Raw genomic sequence first — 20,738 nt, forward strand, 5'->3', positions numbered from 1 at the left:
TCAGAGAAATTAAAAATTAAACTCGTTCTCCATCCCGCATACAAATACACAAGCTGTTACAAATTTTGCTGATTTCCTTCAGGCCAAGTGCAGGGAGCATTTTCGTGAATTGTAGGCAAACTCTTCTGCTATTTCCCTCGGTACAAATTTTCTGTCACTGCCTTAACAGCCTCTGCTAAGGCCGTATCATGGGAAACTTGTGGCCCTACAGCTCTTAATACTAGGCTCTGATACAATTTCTCTACTACAGACTTTTATCTTTTTAAAATTTATTTATTTATTTATTTATTTATTGTGGTACGCGGGCCTCTCACTGTTGTGGCCTCTCCCATTGCGGAGCACAGGCTCCGGACGCGCAGGCTCGGCGGCCGTGGCTCACGGGCCCAGCCGCTCCGCGGCATGTGGGATCTTCCCGGACCGGGGCACGAACCCGTGTCCCCTGCATCGGCAGGCGGACTCTCAACCACTGCGCCACCAGGGAAGCCCTATCTTTTTTTAAAATTGACTTTTTGAATTCAGCTTCCCAGGAAAGATGCGTTTAGAGGTTGGAGGGTCCCTGTGAGACAGAGCAGGTACTGCACCTCCCATTGCACGTTCTGAGGATGCTCAACCACAAGGTGAACTGCTCTTCCACAGCATCTTCCCTTGAACTTTTCACTGACATGCTCCTAGTCATATGACTTGCATTCAGTTGAGTAGCTTTTCACTACTTTTCTAAGTTCCATCTGGCTGCTAGGGTCAAAGGAGATACTTTTGCCACCTAGAAAATTTAGTATATGAAGAGGATTCCTGTAGGATTTTGCAGTCCCCTTCCCTAGGTGATGCCCCTTCTTTTGAGAATCAGGAAATGACTCTTATCTGTCTACTTGCCCTCCTTCACTTACCCTGTCATTTATAACCTTGCAACCAAGTGATGAGTAAAGACAACGATCATAGAGCTCTCTCAGGTTAATACTGCCACAGCTACATTCCCACTTGGTGCAATTTTAAGATTTGGACGTTTGGAAATGTGAGATCCTTTCCCAAATCTTTGGCTCACTCATTCTGTTATTCTCACCCCTTAAAAGGATGCAACCCATTTCCAGGATCATGATTTCCCTTTTTTTTTTTTTTTTTTCCATGTTTTTTTAAAGCTAATATTGTGTGTCCTTACGTTATGGGCCACCTTGGATCCTTTATGGAAACATGTGAACATATATTAAAAAATAAAAAAGTAAAGTATGGCCCTACAGCCACACCGGGATTTCATTGCCCTGAGAGAGTAGTTGGGGTGCATCAGTGACTTCCACGAAGCCTATACTTTCAAACAGGCTCCGGGCCAGCCAGTTTCCGGCTTAAGCAAGGAGAATGTTCCAGCGGTAACCAACAAGGAGAACCTGGTGACGCCGGTCTCGACTGCATTCCTGGAGCCGACCCTGGGGAGCGACGGCTCTGCGGTCACGTTCGGGAAAACCCAAGAGGATCCCAAACCATTTTGCGTGGGCAGTGCCCCACCGAGTGTGGACGTCACCCCCACCTACACCAAAGACGGAGCTGACGAGGCAGGATCAACCGATGGCAAAGTTCTGAAACCGAAGCCATCTAAGCTGGCAAAGAGAATCGCAAACTCCGCTGGTTACGTGGGTGACCGGTTCAAGTGTGTCGCTACCGGACTGTACGCAGACTCCCGTCAGCTCAGTCGGGAGGAGCGGGCATTGCAGGTGAGCCCCCAGCACCCGAATTTCAGGAGCCTGACCAGTTGTCAGGTTTTTTTAATGTGTGAAGAGGAGGGGGCCGGGGGTATGATAGGGCAGGACACTGGGCTGATTTGGTTAATGAAGCTTAGGATAATTGAAATGTTTGAAATGTGTCCAGTAAGGGGACGTAAGTGGATACTTGAAGTTATTCTGTAGATTTTAAGCGAACTCCACTCGAATGCTGATAACGGAAGTTTTAATTATTGCGAAGGATGTCTAAAAGACTGCATGACATTTACCTATCAATCGCTTTGATTTCTCTGCTGTTACTGTACGTTAACAAATATACCTAAAAGCGCTGCTTAGAATGCCTTACGTGATACTTGGTGGAGGTGTGTAGCGGCCGCATGTCTGTGAGATTCGTGCAATTTTTTTTTCCACCCAAAAAACAAACAAACAAACAAAACAAAAACACAAACCTTGCTTAATGGGATAGAGTATGTATTTAACTTGCTAGTGAATGATAGATGTTGTATAGGAATTTCCTTAAGATATTTTACTTTTAATTAAAAGACAAATAAAGCCAAATTGTTTTGCAATGTTAAGAAAAAAATTGGTTTATGCTTATAAAAATGGCTGAAGTTATCTAAATGATCCATTGAGTGCCCATTTTAATTACATAGATGGAAGGATTACAAGAGGACAGTATTTTATGTCTACCCGCTGCTTACTGTGAGGTCACTTCTTCAAATTTTTATTACTAGAATCTTCCATAAACCTTTTGAGTTAAATTTCATTTCCAAATATACAAAGGGAAGTTTGTGGGCCATGGTCGTCTTTATTCACTGTGCATTTGTTTTCTTTTCTGTTGTGTTTTTGTTTCGCTTTCTTTGCGTTGTGTTTTTGTTTTGTTTTATTTACCTTCGAAAGAGAATGTCTGTCTGTATGCCACAGTGTATGTATGGCTATATATACACACCACATATATCTCTACATACGTATGGCTTTACGAATAAAGAGTGTGTGACTAGTTACACATAGACACTCTTACGTTTTATCGTTCAATTTTAAAATATCTCAGTTGTATCATAAATTGTGGTTGGTTTTGGGCAAACTTTTCTTTGAAGATACTTTCCTTTAAGGTAAGGGCAGTGAAATAGCTTTGGTGGTAAGGTGTGTCTTTTTTCCATCTCCGTTCTCTTTGTAGCGTGCAGTGATGCGCTTCTCAGAGTTGGAGATGAAAGAGCGAGAAGGTGGCCACCCCACGACCAAAGACTCCGAGGTGCGCAAATTCAGCCCCGCTGACTGGGAAAGGCTGAAAGGAAGTCAGCACAAAAAGCCAAAGTCGGTCGCCCCGGAGGAGGCCATTGCCGACCAGAACGACAGTGAGAGATGTAAGTGAACCCAGGCGGCTCGCGTGTGGTACCACGTCGGTGGGAACGGGGCGGTTCCGCTCCCAGTGCCGAGGGAGGTGAGAGGAAGCAGTACGCTTCCGACGGCCCAGCGTCTGGGTGCTGGCTGTTCGGAGAACGGGCTGCTCTGGCCACCCTTCCCAGCTGTGGATTGCAAGGCTGGCTGTCCTTTTGAGCGTTGCGGCATCCAGGAGTGAAGCACCTATGAAATGCTGTTCCCTGGCACGCGTCTCCTTTTTCCGGAGCAATGCTAGTCCTGTAGTTAGTAATAGTCTGATACAGTAGAGCAGAGGAATGGCAGTGCAGGACCTCCGGCGTAGCAGGTATGTGTTCTGTTTGGTAGCAGGTACGGATACGGGTTTTTGGTAGCAGTGGAATGGCACTTGCAGCCAGAGCCAGACTCTCCAGAGTGACAGTCTCCTGTGGGAGGGAGTGGAGGGTACTCGGATTCTCCCTCCAAAGGCAGAGGTTTCGTTCAAGTGCGATGAGGGCTGATGAAGGCCCCAGAGAGATGAGCATCATTGTGTTCTGTGGAGGCTCGTTTGCAGCCATGAGGAGCTGACACCACGCTCCAAGGCCGTGGGATCAGCGAGGCCGTTCTTCCCACCAGACGGGTGTGTTCTGTTCTGGAGGCCGAACTGGAGAGAAAGCTCGTGTTGGCCTCGAGTCACACTCTGCGGTCCCCTCAGCTGCTCCCCCACTGGGGTTGACTTCGGGCTTTGCCCTCGAGACTTCCTGGGCTAATGAGATGCGTTGGCAGCAAGTGGAGGTCTTTCTCCCGCTTTCTTCAGTGTGCGTGCTGGTGGCCTGTGGCCTGCAGCCTGCTCCGGACCCCAGAAACCTCACCGGTGATGGTGAGTGAGGGCACCTCGGTGAACGTCGAGGACAGGGTGGGCGTGCAATCCTCCTGAGACGGGACAGTCGGGGGTGGTGGGCACGTTTGGGAGGCCCAGGCCCTTGGACCCAGTCGTAGGGTCGGCGTTGGCCCGCACGCTTAGGTCGTGGGTGCCTGATGCACTTCGGGAAAATTGTGGTCAGCAGCAGCGTGTGCTTCTCTCTGCTGCTTGGAGCACTGCCCTCCCCCAGCTCATCTTTGGGGTCAGACAAAGGCCTGTGGCCAGGGTTCTGGGTAAGCCACACCGGGACCGGTGTGTCCCACGTGGCTCCCGTAGAAGGGGATTTCTCGGGCTAGTCAGTGGCGGCCTTACCCGAGAGATGGGGCTCTTGATGTGCCTGGAGTAGACGATTCCGAGCTCCTCCCCCTCAGGATTGGAATGAAAAACGGAGGGTCCAGGCCACCCTGGAGTGAAGCAGCAAGAAGGCCTCCCTCCTTGCCTGTGCTCACAGCTGACACGCAGCCCTTACCCTCCTGAGTGGCCTCATAACTCAGCTCTTGGGAAGTTTCTCAGAGAGATGTGGTAAAAGTGGGCAAGGCCAAGTTCACGGGGATGCACTTTTCTGAGGAGGGGATCTGCCTCTTCTGGGTGGACGGTGAGGGAGGCTGGAGGAAGGGAGCGGGCAGGTAACCGGCCTCGAGTCTTCTCGCCCTTTTCTCCAGCAACGTGGCCAAACCCAGGGTGGCCGCTGCCCTTCACGTCTCAGTGGCCTCACCCGCCCTTCTTCCCAGAGACGTTTGTGTGCGTCCTTCCCAGTCTTTCCTGCTGAGCGTGGAGACGAGAACTCGGTGTGGCTGATGGGGAGCAGGGCCTGAGCCCCAGATGATTCCGAAAGCCCCCTCCCCCCACCGCCTGCCTCCAATCTCAGACCGACCGACGGGTCTCTTCCTGGAGCACCCGGGACATGGCCCAGTGAACCATGAATGGCCACCATGGGAGGGCAGGAGAAGGGTTGGGGAAGGTGAGGGGCTCCGTTTGAAAGATTGGGGCAACGGAGGTGGGTTCCCCATCCACCCTCTGTCTTGTAGAGACATGGGGTTTGTAAATAGCTGGTCAGGAAAGGTCACCTGAAGGGGCCACTGTTCTTACTGCGGCCTCCACATCCAAGGCACAGCAGGCGTTCATTCCATTCAGCTGGATATGAACGGGCCTTCTTGTTCTTGGGCCATCATGCCTTGAGCTAATATGGGCTCAGGTCCTTCTCATGGGTGTCGGTGTGGCCGAGAGCCGAGCTGTGAGCACATGGGAGCTGGGGCGGGGATTTGGGGCGGGCAGGGGTCCCAGAGAGGGTCCAGGATGCCTTCAAGATGCCTTCCACCTTCTGAGGCAGCCCCTACCCATGGAGGGCCCAGGAGCTTCTAAGGTGGTGGGTGCTGTTTGCGCGGCCCTGGTTGTCCTGGTGCGGGTGCATCTTGTTGCTAGGGGCTTGTTTAAAAAAGAAATTAACTTGAAAACACAGTGGCTGAGATACTCATTTATTCTTTATGATCACATGGGTGGCTGAGTGAAATTTTTGTTTTGGAAGTTCACCAAATGAGTTTGGAGGTTCCTCAGACTTGGAAGTTCATCACTAGGAACCCTCAGTGGCATTTGAAGATGGGGCGGGGCAAGGAGGCATTGGTCCCTTCCTTCTCAAACTTGGAGTAACCATCTCCCTTGCCAAGCACTTGGCTGGGACAGGCCTAGGACCTGCTCAGTGGCAGTGCCTGCCAGGAGCTGGAGGAAGCCTCCGTCAAGGGGCTTCATGAAACTTCTTTGCTCAGGGAACTTCTCTTCCAGCTGAGCACCTGCATGTTTGTAAACTACTTTGGAACAGAGATCCCCTGCACTCCTTGTGTAGTGGGTGTAACTTTGAACAAGGTTAGCCCTGACTGGAGGTGCTATTATAGTTAAGCTACAGAGAAGGGGATTTTAATCCTGGGGAGCCTTCCAGCGACTCAGAACCCTCTCACCTTGTTTAGGCCTCACTGGGCATGGCTCAACAGTGGTGAGGGTGCTTTGTTGCCACAGTGACTTGTAAATGTTGCTGTGGTGATGCTTCTGTGAGGTGATGCTATGGTACAACCATAATGAATTTGGGATATATGTGCTGTGAGTCATAGGACCATGCTGCAGGGACCACGTGCACATCTTGCTTAGACTGGGTGACCAAGGGCACATGGCTTCCCACTTTTAGAAGGGCCAAAAGTAGCAATGATGGCAAAGCCTGATGGTTAGGATCCCCGTGTATCTATTTATCTCCCCATCTCCTTTGCCCTCAAGGGTCATCCTCCTGTGGGTCGTGGTTAGAACAGTCTTTGAGAAGCTCCAAGTGACACGGAGCCTCTACCCCATAGCTGGTGGCCATGGGTATCTTGGGCAGTCGGGGTGGGCGTCCTTCAGGGTTATTACTGGCCTGGGTAAGGTCACACTAGCGTAAGGTCTTGGGGGGCCTTAGCTGAGGGGAATTGAGATCTTTGCCCTAAAAGGCTCCGGGGTTGGGGGAAGGGTGGATGGACCTAGTTTGGGAAAAGAAACTTTCAAATTGGACATGGGGGTTCTTAAGGTAGCCCTTCCATTCCTCCATGGATCCCCTCCCACGGAGCTTTTAGGGAAGGCTGATTGGACCAGAGAAGTCCAATGGTGTAACCAGCAGGGCTCACCTCTTAAAATTTCCTACATTTCAGGCCTGAGATTCAGGCTGGTCTGAAAGTCTTGGCATCTTTTGGTTAAAGGGATTTTTCCAGCCTTTCTCTGTGCTGAGCCCGGCCCGTGATTATGAAGCCCACCCTGGAGGGAGGCTAGCAATAACATTCGCACTTTACAAGTGAAGGGGGCCGAGTTGTAAAGCGGCACCATTCCTGCCCGAGTGTTTGAGAGGGTCACAGAGCAGCCCGAGTGAGAGTTGCAGCACGCTGTCTTCACCGGGCCTGCGGTAGCCTGGGCTGCATCACCCGTAAGCACAGGCCAGGAGTTTGGGGTTTCTCCTGCTGCCATGACAGGAGACCCTCGCGGTTGGGGTGATTCCACCATTCCGGCAAGAGTAGATGGGGATCTCTCCCACCTTGGGATACCCTTGGAGAAAAGCTAAGTGTGTTCCACCATTGAGAACACAGGTCAGGCTAGCCCAGGCCAGGGTGAGGTTCATCCCCACAACTGGCTGCCATTAAATGCTGGGAATGCCCCCCAAGAGAGGCTGATCAGGGGACCAGCCGGCTGGGCCGAAGTGGGAGTGATACTTGAAGTGGTCTAGGGAGAGGAGGAGGAATGCGAGCAGCATGTGAGGGGTGTGTCCATGATTTCATCTAGAAAAACGGGCTGTGGGAGCTTAGCTCAGGTGTTAACGAAATACCAAACTCATACACCCACCCCCACCCCCGGCCGGTGATGGACACAGGGTCATCTTCGGGGAACTCTTTAACAGCACAGTGATCATTATGGAATTATTTGTGTGTTAGAAACAATGTGACTAGCAAAGCAGTTGAACTGTTTCTTTGGCTAGAGCAAAAGTGAGGAGTGATGTTAGGCTGGGGTGATTGGAGGAAAAGCCCCAAGTGGATGCTAGATTGAGCAGGGGGGCAGGAGCAACACAGGCGGAGCTGGGGTGTGAGCAGTTCAGCCCTGCCCGCCACCCCCCCACCCCCCACCCCCCATGAAGGGGGTTGGAGTCTTGTCTTTGAAATGTCCTTAGATGCTTGTTGCCTGGGAAGGAAGGCGTGGAGACGTGCCAGGTGGGTGACTGGTGTCACTGTGGGCCTTCTTCCTAGACAGGAAATAGGAGCAGCCCCTCGATGGCAGTGAAATGCTTTTCCCCCCACGGGTGTGGAAAGAGGACAGACGGACTTGTAGCAATCTGGTTGAGTTCTTTGAAATTGCCCTTGCTTGACCCTTGTGTGTGCACCAGGAAGCCTTTCCTTTCCCTTTGCCAGGCTCCTCTTGCCTTGGTCTCCCCAGCTTCCCAGCCTCCCACCATTCTTTCCCTACCCTTTTTCTTCACCCTCACCCCTGCTGACCCAAGTGAACATTGGTGCTATGTCTGTGTAGATGGCAGTTGGGGGCTATTTGGTCTCTTGATGACATCAGCCTTTTTTGTTGACTAGCAGCTGTTTCCATAGTCATTTGTAGCTCTGCCCTGATTGGTTGGATCTTACTGTGAGGTCACTCACCCCCCGTTGTAGCTCTGCCCTGATTGGTTGGATCTTGCTGTGAGGTCACTCAGCCCCCTTTAAAAGTAAGCCACCTTGGAGAGTTAAGCAGTTAGGGAGTGATCTCACATGCCTATAGACGGATGGTGTAGATGCCTCACCTTGACCCTTGAAGGATGGATTGTGAGTGGGCTACGCGCCTCATTTTCTGCTTTCTTTGCTGGTTGTGTTCAGCTGTCCTTCCTTTGGGACGTCTTTCTGAGGGTTTTGTGCTTCCGGCGTGTGAGGCCCCTGGTCTCCAAAGGGGGGTGGTCTGTTGGTAGCAGATTGCCTTGGGCGTGGGGGTCCTGCCTGCTCCTGGTGACCTTTGTTCCCTCCTTTCCGGGTTGTCTCCCCTCCCCTAGGGGAGTGTTATGATGGAAGCAAACCTGACCCCTTCGAAGCCCCAGAAGACAGTGATCTTCCTGAGGACATGGACACGGAGCCCCCCAGAGAGTCCCCCGCCGACCAGGCGGCCCCGGACGCGTCACGCAGCCCCACCCTCCGGCTGAACAGAAAGCGCAAGGTCTCTGGCGATAGGAACCACACTGAGACCACTGTGCTCCCGGAGGACTCTCTGCTGAAAGCCAAGCGGAGACGGGTCTCCAAAGGTGAGCTCGGTTTGGCTTCGGGCCCGCAGGGCACCCTACGGAAGTCCTGGAGCGGAGCAGTGGAAAGTTCCAGTCCCACCCTGGATCCCTGGGGGGAGCCACTCACACCTCCCCACCCCCCAACCCCATCCCAACCCCCACCCCCCCAAAGCCAGGTGGCGGGGCTGGAGCCCAAAGGTGGCCAAAGGCAAATAGGCCCCCTCCCGAGACTTGGTGACAAGTTCCAGCCAACACAGTGACCACACCCCTCCCCTCCCCCACCCCTGTTAGTGATGTGTAAGACAGTTTGTTCCCCCCCCCCCCGCCCTGGGGGGCTTCTTCATTAATTTGTAGTTATTTCTCCATTAGCTGACTGGCCTGAGAGGGAAATGACAAACAGTTCCTCTAACCACTTAGAAGAGCCACATTATAGTGAGCTGACCAACCTGAGGTGTGCATTGAATTAACAGGGCTCCATCCCAGAAAGCAGCGCCGCTTGCTGCACCTTAGAGAACGTCGGGAGCAGAGAGCAAACCTGGCCGGCAGGGCAGGAAGGAAGTGACCCAGGCGGTTCAGCCTGCGGTCACCCCCCAGGGCAATAGCATCTCCGAAGAGAAACCTGGCAGGAAAAGGGCAGAGGCCAAAAGCAACAGCAGCTGGTTGGAGGAGTCCCTTAAATGCAGTGACAATGAACAAGGTACGCACGGGGCGGGGGGCGCTCCTGGAGGTTGGATCACCCGCCCTCTGTGGGAAACGGCCCTGGAGGGGACCTGAGCGCCATCCAAGTTGACAAGAGTAGCGTGTGGCGAGCGGGGAGTTTTCTTCCTGAGGTCCTTTCAGCCTGCACACTTCCTTATGGAATGGACAGTGAGGCGGGAGCTCGACTTCCTGGGCTGCTCCTCATCACCCAGCCCGCGGCTGGGCAGGAAGGGAAGTCTTGGGCGACCCCGGGCGCTTGTCAGTGCCCTCATTCCAGCCTCAGGCTGTCCCCAGTCGCCCTGTCCCGAGCACCCAGGCCCCCCACGGGTGGGGACGGGAGCGCACGAAGGGCTGGCTTCTGCCCTCTCTTGCGGCCCTTTGAAGCGACTTGCCATTTGGCGTTTCGTGGGTTAGCCTATTTGCCGGTTGAATGTGGGATAATTAAAATATTAGTGCTTTGAAAACATAATTGGTATATCTTTAAAAACTGAAGCTGCTCCAACGATCAGTGCTAACAATGGGCTTTTCTTTCCTCACCGGCTACAACTGTGTAACGCCCGCTTCTTCTCCCCTGACAGATGTGCTGTGCATGGACGAAGAAATGGATCGGCAGCCTTCGCCCCTGCCGCAGCAATACACCGACAACAGCGAGAAACCATCCGGGAAGCGACCGTGCAAAACCAAGCATTTGATCCCTCAGGAGCCCAGGCGGGGCTTGCCGCTGCCAGGGGACTCCTAGGTGGACAATGCGGATGGCAAGGTACCTCTTGCCCCTGGCTCTCCCCCGCCCCCCGGGCCCATGCAGGCACATCCCGCCTGCCTACTTCTCTGCTTCTGGGGACAAAGCTTTCCTTTTCCTGAACCCCTCCCCCCAAAACGTCCCTGCCCCTTCCTAGGGGACGTGTCTCCTGGGTGGCGGTGAAGTTTCCAGCGAGTAAAAATGCAGCCCCTTCCTCTCGCCCCGCCTCCCCCAGACAGAGAGGAGGAAAAGTGCTTTCCTCCACTCAGGTTTGTAACTCAGGGAGGAGGCGAACCAGGCGGGTGGTGGAAGGACAGCCTGAAATGTGTGCGCTGCCTGGTTTCGTGATAGGTGACCGTCCGGAGATTTTGAAAGCGGCCTGAGCCCAGTTCCGACTATGATCTTTCGCCGGCCAAGCAGGACCAGAAGCCCTTGGACTGTTTGCAGCAACTGTTACCATCTTCCCAGGCCTCGCAGCTGACATGGTCAAGCTCCCCTCCCGAGACCACCCAGTCCCGCCCGATGCCACCGGAAGCGCGGAGACTTATTGTCAATAAGAACGCGGGCGAGACCCTCCTACAGCAGGCCTCCCGGCTTGGCTACGAGGTGAGCATCCTTGTGGGTGCCCCGGATCAGGATCCGCTGGCTGCTGCTCCTTGGGTGGGGGACACACTGTCTGGGGATGGGGGGCGGGTCTCAGAGCCCAGCCCCCTCCACGTGGCGGGCTGGGCTGGGTGTTCCAGCAGGGTGTTTGCGTTGGCCCCGCTCACACTGCGGGCTCTTTGGTGGCTTGTTCAGTCGTGGTGTGAAAAGAAAGGCAGGCCTCTCTGATGTTCCGTTCCCGTTCAGGCAGGCAGGCTGCTTCGGCCAGTCCGGCTCACTTATCTCTGATATAAAATCTGACCTAACCCAGGGCTTGGAGACCAGGGGAATTTTTTTTTTTTTTTTTTTTTTCTTTTTGCGGTATGCGGGCCTCTCACTGTTGTGGCCTCTCCCGTTGCGGAGCACAGGCTCCGGATGCGCAGGCCCAGCGGCCATGGCTCACGGGCCCAGCCGCTCCGCGGCATATGGGATCCTCCCAGACCGGGGCACGAACCCGTATCCCCTGCATCGGCAGGCGGACTCTCAACCACTGCGCCACCAGGGAGGCCCTAGGGGAATTTTAATGAGCCCTTTTGGATTCTGAATAGCAAGAAGGAGAGTAGGAGAGTAGTTATTAGCTCTACTAATTTGTGCTGTTTGGGGCAGAGTGATGCCCCTGTGGGGTAGCGGGTGGGAAGTGTCTGTGCAGAGTAGGGGTGGGAGTGGGGCAGACCTGAGCAGTCTCTTTCTGAGAGGGCACGGGAGCCGAGGGCTGATGGGCGGGGAGCAGGGGTTGAGCCTTGCACAAAACTCCCTGTCCACACTGCTGTATCCCAACCCAGCACGGCTGATGACAGTGATGGCCTCTATTGCTAGAGCAACATAGAAAGATAGCTGATATCTGCCTAAGCCCGTGTGATCTGTAGTAACTCCTTTCAGCCTGTTAACATCTTCACTTGGGAGTAACGCGTACTAGCCCACTCTCGGATGAGGCAACTGAGCCTCAGAGGGGTTAGCTGATACCCGTACAGGTAGCAGTCCAGCAGTGCTCCACAGCCCACCACGCTCCTCAGCAAGACTGGCTCACACTGGAATTGCCCTTTTGACAGTTCAAAACCTCTGTGAGAAAGATGACTCTCTCTGCCCTGTGCAGTTCCCCCACCATACTTGTCAGTAGCAATTGTGATGTAATAGCCCACAGGGCAAAGGCATTTTTCTGTGCTGGCATCAGCCCTCTGGGAGTTGAATGGTGACAGTAAAACGCGGTTCAGCAGGCTGAGCATGGAGGTGTGGCTGAGCACTGGGGTGGCAGGACCCAGGCTGGCCCGGAGCCCTGGCGCCCACACCCTCAGCCAGCTCTGTGCCCCTGTCCCCCGTCTCCCGTCGTGTCCCCCCACCCCGGTCCATAGTGCCGTGAGCCCTTGGAAGTGTGCCTGCCTTGGCCTTAAGGCATGACTGTGGGTGGGAAGTTGGAAGCACTAGGGCTATGCTTAGTTTGGGGTGTTTTGTTGTTGTTGTTGTGGGTTGAATGTGCTGTTGTTTATATCTACACGTCTCTTGGAGACCTCTCCATTAGCTAGAGAGCACTTTCTGGTAGTTAGCGCAGTTACTTGCAGGTGAAGTCCAAGGAGCACCCAGTTGGTTTCCCAAGAGCTGAGAGCGGGCGCCTAGGAGGACAGAGCAGATGTTGCACATAGTGTTGAGCTAGACCCCCCGTGGTTGAGAAGATAGTCTCCTTGCTTCCGGCAAACGCTGGAGGTGGGGGGGAGACCCCTAACCCCAACTTTTGGGTTAGGGTTGAGAAAGTAGACTCCCGCTTCCAGCAAATGCTGGAGATGGGGGGGCGGGGTGCTGCTGCACCCGCCGTGGAGGGCGGGGCTCCGAGCCCCACCTGTGAACTTGGCATCATTTCCAGCAGCCTCCCTTTGGGACCAGAGACGTCAAAAGACCCTCGTTGGTCCTCTAAGACAGTTTCCATTTTGGTTTGGTGGCTCTGTGGCCTGGACCAAGGGGCACTTGATCCATCCTTTTTTAGGCTACCTGGCCTTTGATTGCACAGGAAGCCTTGGGAATGTTTAGGGTCGGATTTGTTTTTTTCTTCAAATGTAAATTTCAATATGTAGATTCCACAGATCACCAGTGTTGATGCTGAACATTGTGACAAGTAGATGAATGCTTTCAACTTTGATTTCTCTGGGCAGAAATTTCTGGGATTTCTCTGGGCAGAATTTTAAATGTTGGGATGAAGGCCCAGTTGGGAGATGTGGCAGCTTCAACCTTTTCACATTGAAGGACAGTTTGCTTAAGCAGATAAGCGTGTGGTTTGGGAGGGTTTTCCTGAAGTTTTGTCTTCAGCATTCTTGGTTATTTTCTTCTGCTTAGCCAAAGATACCATGTGCAGTATAACGGCTGTCTGAGCTTTATGTCATGATAATCTGGTTCTGGAAGTTTAGAAACACACTCTGGCTTCAGATCCGCGTTAAATAGATCACTTGCGTGGCCAAAGACCTCAAACCTTTCCCTCCTGGGAAAAAGGCTTCTATTTCTTAGGCTAAAACGCTAGTGTGCAACCACATGCTTGTGCCTTTAGCGGTGATGGTTAAATTTTCTATGAACTGAATAAGTCATGTTTTTTAAAAAGTTAATGAGGCATTTAATTAACTAACAACGTCGGGCTTATGGCCTTTATGGTTACATTTTGCGGGTAATGGCATTCGGCTTATAGCCGCTGAACAGAGAGCTGTCCGACAAAAGCAGTTTGACTTTGCTCGGGAATGGCTGGGCTGCCCTTCAGACACTCCCGTTTATTTCTAGCGGAGAAAATAAACCAAGGAATGTGTTGCGTCGACAGACTCGCCCCGCCTCTTCACCTTTCAGTTAGAGAAAGTGTTGGTGGCGATGGTTGCCATCCATTTAGAGGCCATCACCCTCCTAGCTAGGAGAGTGTAGTTAGCCCACTTGACCCCCAACAGAGAAGGCTTGTGGGATGCTCGTCACAGCTGGATTGCATCCCTCTAACTGGGGCCCTCTTGGGCCTTTTGAATCTTCCCAGCTAACCAGGTACCAAAGACCTGAGTTATAGGTCTAGTACTTCATGTTAATTGAACTTGGGGTTTAATATCTCTGGGCCTCAGTTTCCAAGTGTTGAATGAGGATAGTACTACCTTCCTTTCCTGGTAGCTCCTGGGTTCCTGTGGGTGACAGAAGACGTCCTCATCTGGGGAAATGAGAAGCACTGTGTAAATAGTGGGATCAACGTGGTTGAGTTAGGACAGCCCGTGGCAAAAAGTCTGACCTGGCCGTGGGGCTACTGCTGCCTTTGCTGCCATCTTCCAGGAGAAGAGAGTTGACTTACCCACCAGCTTGGACGGCCTTTCATTTCTAGGTACCCTTGAATCTGCCCTAGTAGTGATGAAGGTTTCCAGGTGAAGGCCATGATTGTCACAGCAAATAAACCCTGGGTTGAGTAAATTGATGTGTGCACAGCAGTTGGTGGCGTTCAGAGCTGATCCGAGAGCCACGTGACAGGGCCTCTCCGTGGCTGGGGCACACAACTCATTAGCTTGCAGCCGTCCACTCAAGTCTGGCTAGTGAGGGCCTGCTAAAAGAGCAGCAGCTTCATGCGGTATCCTGGATACCAGGGCTCGGGGCAGGTGGCCTGGGAGCCCAGAGGATTGTGGGCTTTCTGGCAGGTTGGGATGTAAACGGAGAAACGCATTCGTGGGCGTGCCTTTTCTCTTCCTCCTCTTGTTTTGGAAGGGAGCTGCTGCAGTGACCTGAAGTAACAGGGCACCGATGGCCAGGTTTACCAGCATGCCCCATTGGGTTCACGTGGTAAGCAAATGGAACATTCTAGTTCGCTCCCAAGTGAGTGGTCACCTTTGATTGGCGTGTCCTCCAAAGGGCATAAAAGGTTTTACAGAACCCATCTCGCACTTATGGGCGGCTAGAATGACCCCCGTTTTAGGTTTAACAGATGAGTTACCTGAGAGATGTCACAAGGAGGCCTGTTCTGACCCCATCCCATCCCCCCTTACCCAGCAGACCATGTGTTGGGCCACATGCACGTTCTGCCTACTCCCAGCTCTCAGAACCTGACGGCTCTCTGCTGGGCACGACTTACCCAGTATAAACAGTATAACGTGTTTTCTGGTGGCAAATGCTTTCGATGTGTCTGAAAACTTTCTTAAGGTAAAAAAACATTGAATAAATTCCTGCTCTGCTTACTGGGAGTCGTTCATATTAATATTTTAACAAGCCAAAGAAATAAGGTTAATAACAGTGATTCTAATGCACAGTGTTGACACAGAACATCTCCGGAGGTGGGGGTGAACGTTTTATTTGATTCTTGAAATGTGGAGGTTGCAGCCTGTGGTGTATCAGGTTCCTGTCATTAACTTGGGGCAGAATCAGTCTAAAATTTTCATATTTACTCGAGAGGGTGAAGGGAGGCAAAACAGAGGGTGGGGTTATTGGAGGCATTTTGTGTCATTCCTCGAGGATGGAGGGAGAGAGCTTCTCTTTAACTCCACTTAACATACAGACAAGAGCATCTGAGGCCCAGGTTCTTATTTGGGGTCTTAACAGGGGGCGCAAGGATGTAGGTGACCTGGGTGTCCCTGCTTCTCTAAGCTGGGGAATGTTCTCTGGCTGATTGAAGCTCTCTTTAAGTGTTGGTCATCCATACTTTTATCTAAACTTGTGTTATCGTCCACTGCCACTGACTGAACAGACCCATCAAGTGAGAATGGTCTGTGCTTGGCAATGTGTCATCTAAGATGTTAGCAGCCGTGACACCTCTGTACTGGTCACGTCGGCCCCTGGGCTGAGGGCTTTCATCGCTATCCAAATGCGTCCTCTCAGCAGCCCTGTGGAAGCTTGGAGAAGTTCAAGGGTAACTTGCCCATGGCCAGGCCACTGGTGCAGCAGAGCCTTAGACAACACTGTCTGCATCTCCAAGCCCTTCTCACGCACTCTTGCCCACCACCAGGGTGCCTGCCGCCTGCCCGCGCCATGGTGGGCTTTTGGCCCCAAGGATGTATGCCTTTGAAAGTGGGCACCGCCAAGCTATGGGGAGGTCATCCTTACAAGGTTCACTGTATGGTTGTCTGATGGCATCTCCTCTCCTCTCCTCTCCTCTCCTCTCCCCGTAGGAAGCGGTCTTGTACTGCCTGGAGAACAAGATTTGTGATGTGAACCACCGCGACAACGCGGGTTACTGTCCCTGCACGAGGCTTGTGCAAGAGGTTGGCTCAACATCGTACGACACCTCCTTGAATATGGCGCCGATGTCAACTGCAGTGCCCAGGATGGAACCGGGTCAGTGGCGGTCTTGCTCTTGGCCTGGCCCTGCTGGGGCATAGGCAGTGGTTCTCAGGGTGTGCGGGGAATCCCAGAAGGAAAGATGGAGAGTGAGTGCCATGTAAGCACACTGATGGTGGAGTCCTCTAGAATGGAATCGGACAGATCTTTCTGGCAAATTTACATAGAACTTTAAAACTCTGTGACACTCTTATGGACAGAAGTCCCTGAAAATGTTGAGCCTGCATGAATAATCAGGGGTGTTCTCTTTTAAGACCCTGGACTCTTCACCAGCGTCTGTTGAATCTCACTCTTGAACATATATGTGAGTTGAAAGTTGCAGGAGTACAGACAGGTCCAGTGGCAACTGGCTTGATAGGACCTGCCGTGTCCACCCACATCCCCGGGCCTGGCCCCCACTCTGTCCTTGACCTCGGTTTATTGGCCAGAGGCCCAGGTCTGAGTCAGCCCAATCATCTTCCCGGTTGTACCTGGGATGCCACCACGAGGCAGGGCACTGGGGCTTTCCTGACAGTCATAAAATGAACAAAACCGTAAGGTATTTGGTGGTTCTTGGTTTCCAAATCGCATCCTTTCTGGATGGGACTGCGGACAGTGTTCCTGACCCCAGCGGACACGGGCAGGAGGACTCTGTATCCTCCTGAGAACTCGCCCTGCCTGTCGACTGCTTCTGGGCGAGAGGGTTGATCACTCATCTCCAAGTTGGTTTCAGGAGACGTTCCACTTTGCCCCTAGTTTCTTTTACAAACTGCACTTTTTGGGTTTTGTTTGTAATGGTATAACAATGGCTTGTCGTATCTGCTTCCGTGATGCTGGGGTTCTTCCCCCCACCCCGCCGTATGTTCCCTTCATACAGTCTGTCACTATTTAAGTTCATTGGAAACGTTTTCATCGTGGACTGAGTTCCTCCTTGGGCCATGCATTAAGAGAGATTTGCATTGAAGAATTAGGCCTGAGATGGTCCCTTCACCTGTCCCGTAAAGGGTTATGTGTTGAAATAACAGAGTAATTTGGCGCAGCGACCGTACACTCACCTCCTCGGTGAAATAGCGCGCCTACGAGGCTTGGCCGTACACGCTCGATTTTGCCCCGTGTCCTTAGAAGCAAGCGTCGCGTGCACGGGTGTAATCCCCCGCACCTCTCCTAGGACTCTCCACGATGCTGTCAAGAATGATCATCTCGAAATTGTCCGCTTGCTCCTCTCCTACGGTGCTGATCCTACCCTGGCTACGTACTCAGGTAGAACCATCAAGAAAGTGAACCACAGCGAACTTCTGGAGAAGTTCTTAACAGGTACGGCAGAGGTCAAGACACGGTCTTGTTCAAGCATCTAGACGGTGACTTCACAGCCTTTCACCTGGGTTCCCCCTACCCCCACCCCCCATTTACTCTAAGTGACCCTTTACTGGGAAAAGCGGCCCAATGTTAGTCTGTCAAAGAAGAGATACATATTTTGAGTTTTGCGAGGTGGGGGGCTGGAAAACTCTTAGCTAGCCAGGCTAGCTTTTGTTGGGCAGGCTGGGGCGGTGAGGCGGGCAGTCCCTCAGGAAGGCGGGTGGACGCGTGGGGAGGTTTCAGTCAGATACCTGGAGGCGTGTGCAGTGGGACTTGTCAGGAGGTGACACCAGCCCCAGCGTGAGATGTTCCCGAACTCCAGCAGCATTTGCCTCTTACCAGCAGGCGTTATCTTGTTTCTCTCTCTCTCTCTCTCTCCCCCTCTCTCTCCACACTGTTGAAATAACCTGCAGGCTCCTGACGACGGTAACCCCGGTTGCTCTTCGGAGTTCTCTGGCAGCTGTGTGTGTGGTGAGCAGCCTTGTTCGTTTCAGTTGGGCTTGTGGGGGTGGGAGTAGGGGTGGGGGTGGTGCTGTGAGCAGGGCTTGCTCGGGAAAGAATTTTTCCAGGGTCCTTTTTGGAGAACAGCTGGAATCTTGCTCCAGCTTACTGACCTCTCTCTTGTTTGCCCCCCCGGTTAGAACCAGATGATGAAAGTGGTTACGATGTTTTAGCAAATCCCCCAGGACCGGAGGACCAGGATGACAGCAACGAGGCCTATGGTGACCTATTGGAATCTGAATTTTCCGAAGACCCCGTTTTGCCGTGTTATAACATCCAGGTGTCCGTCGCTCAGGGGTGAGCGTGGCCAGCGTGTGGTCGAGAGCCAGCCCAGCTGCTCTGTGGGGTGGCAGGAGTTAGAAATCCCCTTCAGCAGATGAGGGTGGCTGGGTTGGGGGGTGAGTGAATTCCTCACCAAGTGTCCACCGACCTCACATAATGCAGTGGAACTTTTCCAGAAAAGTTTGGGGGGTGGGAGGGCTCCCCAGCCAACTGCCCTCATTGGAACACACCCCTAGAGCCCAAAGGACACGGGAGTCAGCGACTGCAATTGCACAGTTTCAGTCACTAAACTCTTGGGGAAGGGATCCTCCCCAAACGGCTACCATAGGGGCCTTCCAAGGTGCGTGAGGTCCACGGGACAATACTGATGTGTACCCTCTTCTCGTATAAGATTAGAGAAAGCCGTATGTGGCACCTGGGATCTTATGTGTCTTCAGATTTGCTTAGATCGAGTCTTGTCCCCACAGTCGGGCCACTGTGCCCCATGACCAACCCTTCGGAGTGAACACATCAGGAGACCTTGCTCTGCTGTGTGTTGACCCCGGTGCTTAAGGAGTAGCATCCTCCTTGGACTCTGAGGCTGGGACCTTGTCTGCCTTTGTGGTGACATTCTATTCGGGATAGAGATGATAAAGCGTGGCAGGGTATCAGGAAGGATTGTACCACCTCCCTTCTCGAAAGAGCCTCACTCCCGGCAGCATTGAGGGGCGGGTTGGAGGTGTGGGAAAGGCAAGGAAAGCCAGGTGACCTCGAGTGTTTCTCATGCTCTCTCTGTGAGGGCCGGAGGAGAGGAGAGGTCAAAGAGGTGTTTGCCATCTCTCTTGGGTTGGCATACAGACTGGTTTTCCCCAGTGACTAGAACGGGGTGCACTTACTTGGAGAGGGGTGACCTGAGTTGTGGCCAGAGCCAAGGCAGCACTGGGGTGGCCTGCCACGAGGCTGGTTCAGGGGCGCTGCTCCTGCTTTTGTCTAAGTTGGCTGATCCGCCCTAGGTGGTCTCTTAACACATGCACATGAGTCCAGAGTTCCCCCGCTAGAAGTAGATCTTCCGGGCTTCCCTGGTGGCACAGTGGTTAAGAATCCGCCTGCCAGTTCAGGGGACACAGGTTCGAGCCCTGGTCCGGGAAGATCCCACATGCCACGGAGCAACTAAGACCGTGCGCCACAGCTAATGAGCCTGCGCTCTACAGCCCGCGAGCCACAACTAGAGAAAGCCCGTGCACAGCAACAGGCCCAATGCAGCCAAAAATAAATAAATAAATAAAATTAAAAAAGAAAAAGAAGAAGTAGATCTTCTAAGGACAGTGAGAAGTGGGGTGGGGGTGGGGTAATCAAAGTGGAAGGAGCAGGCCCTTTCACCGCCAGGAGACGGGTAGTTCATAGTTGGGAGCGCCTCTAATTTTGCCGGAAACTCAAACCACTGTCCTTTCTCTGGTGTAGGCCTCGTAACTGGCTGTTGCTCTCAGACCTGCTCAAGAAACTGCAAATGTCCTCCTGCATATTCCGCTGCAATTTTCCAAATGTGGAAATTGTCACCATCGCGGAGGCCGAGTTCTACCGGCAAGTGTCAGCAAGTCTCTTATTCTCTTGCCCCAAAGACCTGGAGTCCTTTAATCCGGAAAGTAAGGAGCTCTTAGATGTGGTGGAGTTCACGAACGAGCTTCAGACTCTGCTGGGCTCATCCGTGGAGTGGATCCTCCCCAGAGACCTGGACTCAGACGACGCCTGGTGAGCTCGCCGGGGCCTGCCGTGTACAGTGTGTCATGGTGTTAATCCTTGTGCATATGTGTCATAATACGACTATTTCTGTAAAGAAAGGACACGATGAGACACGACTCCAGTCGGAAGGACTTCGAAACATGTTTTTTTCTTTTTAAACTTTTAAGTCAGTTTTTATGAAGTTGTTAATAAAGTTTCTTTACTTTTCAATGTACACATGCTTTGGAATATGTTTGTTTTTACTCGGAACAATTGTTTCTTTTCTTTTTTAAGGAGAAAAAAAAAAAGGCAAAGGAGCTCCACACTTTGACTTAATTTCATACAAAGCTCCGACGACAGAGGCCATAACTGTTGAGAGTTGCTTTTGGGGCAAATTAAACCAGTAAAATTTTAAACTCTTCCTCCATATTAAAGGGATTGAATAAATTGGCCACTTTGGTGCACCTGTGTCCTGCGAATTGTCCAACTGGAGATGGAGGTTTAGAAAGTGAGTTTCAGTCTTGTTTAAGTCTCTTCCCATCAGACTGGTCTCGTGATTTCCTACACACCATGTTACTTCCTGTCTACCTTTCCTTGGTGTTGTTCATGCCTGGATTGTCTCCTGTACCTGCTCAAACCTTGGTCCATTCTCATTTGTACCATGGAAGTTTGTCATGCCGGATACTGTCAGAACTAATTTTACTTAAGTTTGCGTTAAGGTGCAAAGCACACGTTTTGTATATTTTCTGTTTTTTGTGTTTGTCTATATTTTACGGTTTCGCTTCAAGAAATATTATGGGAAGGGAAATAGCAAGATGTAAAGAGCAAAAAAGTCATCATTCT

The 20,738-nt window shown here is 52.3% G+C and overlaps 2 pseudogenes across 2 annotated transcripts in view; both read left to right on the top strand.

The window, feature by feature from the left end:
• Positions 1-20,738, top strand: part of LOC308609817 (centrosomal protein of 78 kDa-like) — a 405,903-nt pseudogene that overhangs the window by 352,283 nt on the left and 32,882 nt on the right. The window contains exon 4 of the transcript in view: positions 20,331-20,403. The product of the transcript in view is annotated as a centrosomal protein of 78 kDa-like (transcript). The remainder of the gene's footprint in view (positions 1-20,330; positions 20,404-20,738) is intronic.
• LOC308609812 (BCL-6 corepressor-like) lies at positions 1,625-19,941 on the top strand (annotated as a pseudogene). Its single transcript has 7 exons — positions 1,625-1,700; positions 2,884-3,070; positions 8,513-8,757; positions 10,533-10,781; positions 15,911-16,071; positions 18,079-18,212; positions 19,638-19,941. The product of its transcript is annotated as a BCL-6 corepressor-like (transcript).

This window comes from Mesoplodon bidens (genome assembly GCF_964165515.1).
Source record: "Mesoplodon bidens genome assembly, contig: HAP1_SCAFFOLD_103, whole genome shotgun sequence".
Lineage (NCBI taxonomy): Eukaryota > Metazoa > Chordata > Mammalia > Artiodactyla > Ziphiidae > Mesoplodon > Mesoplodon bidens.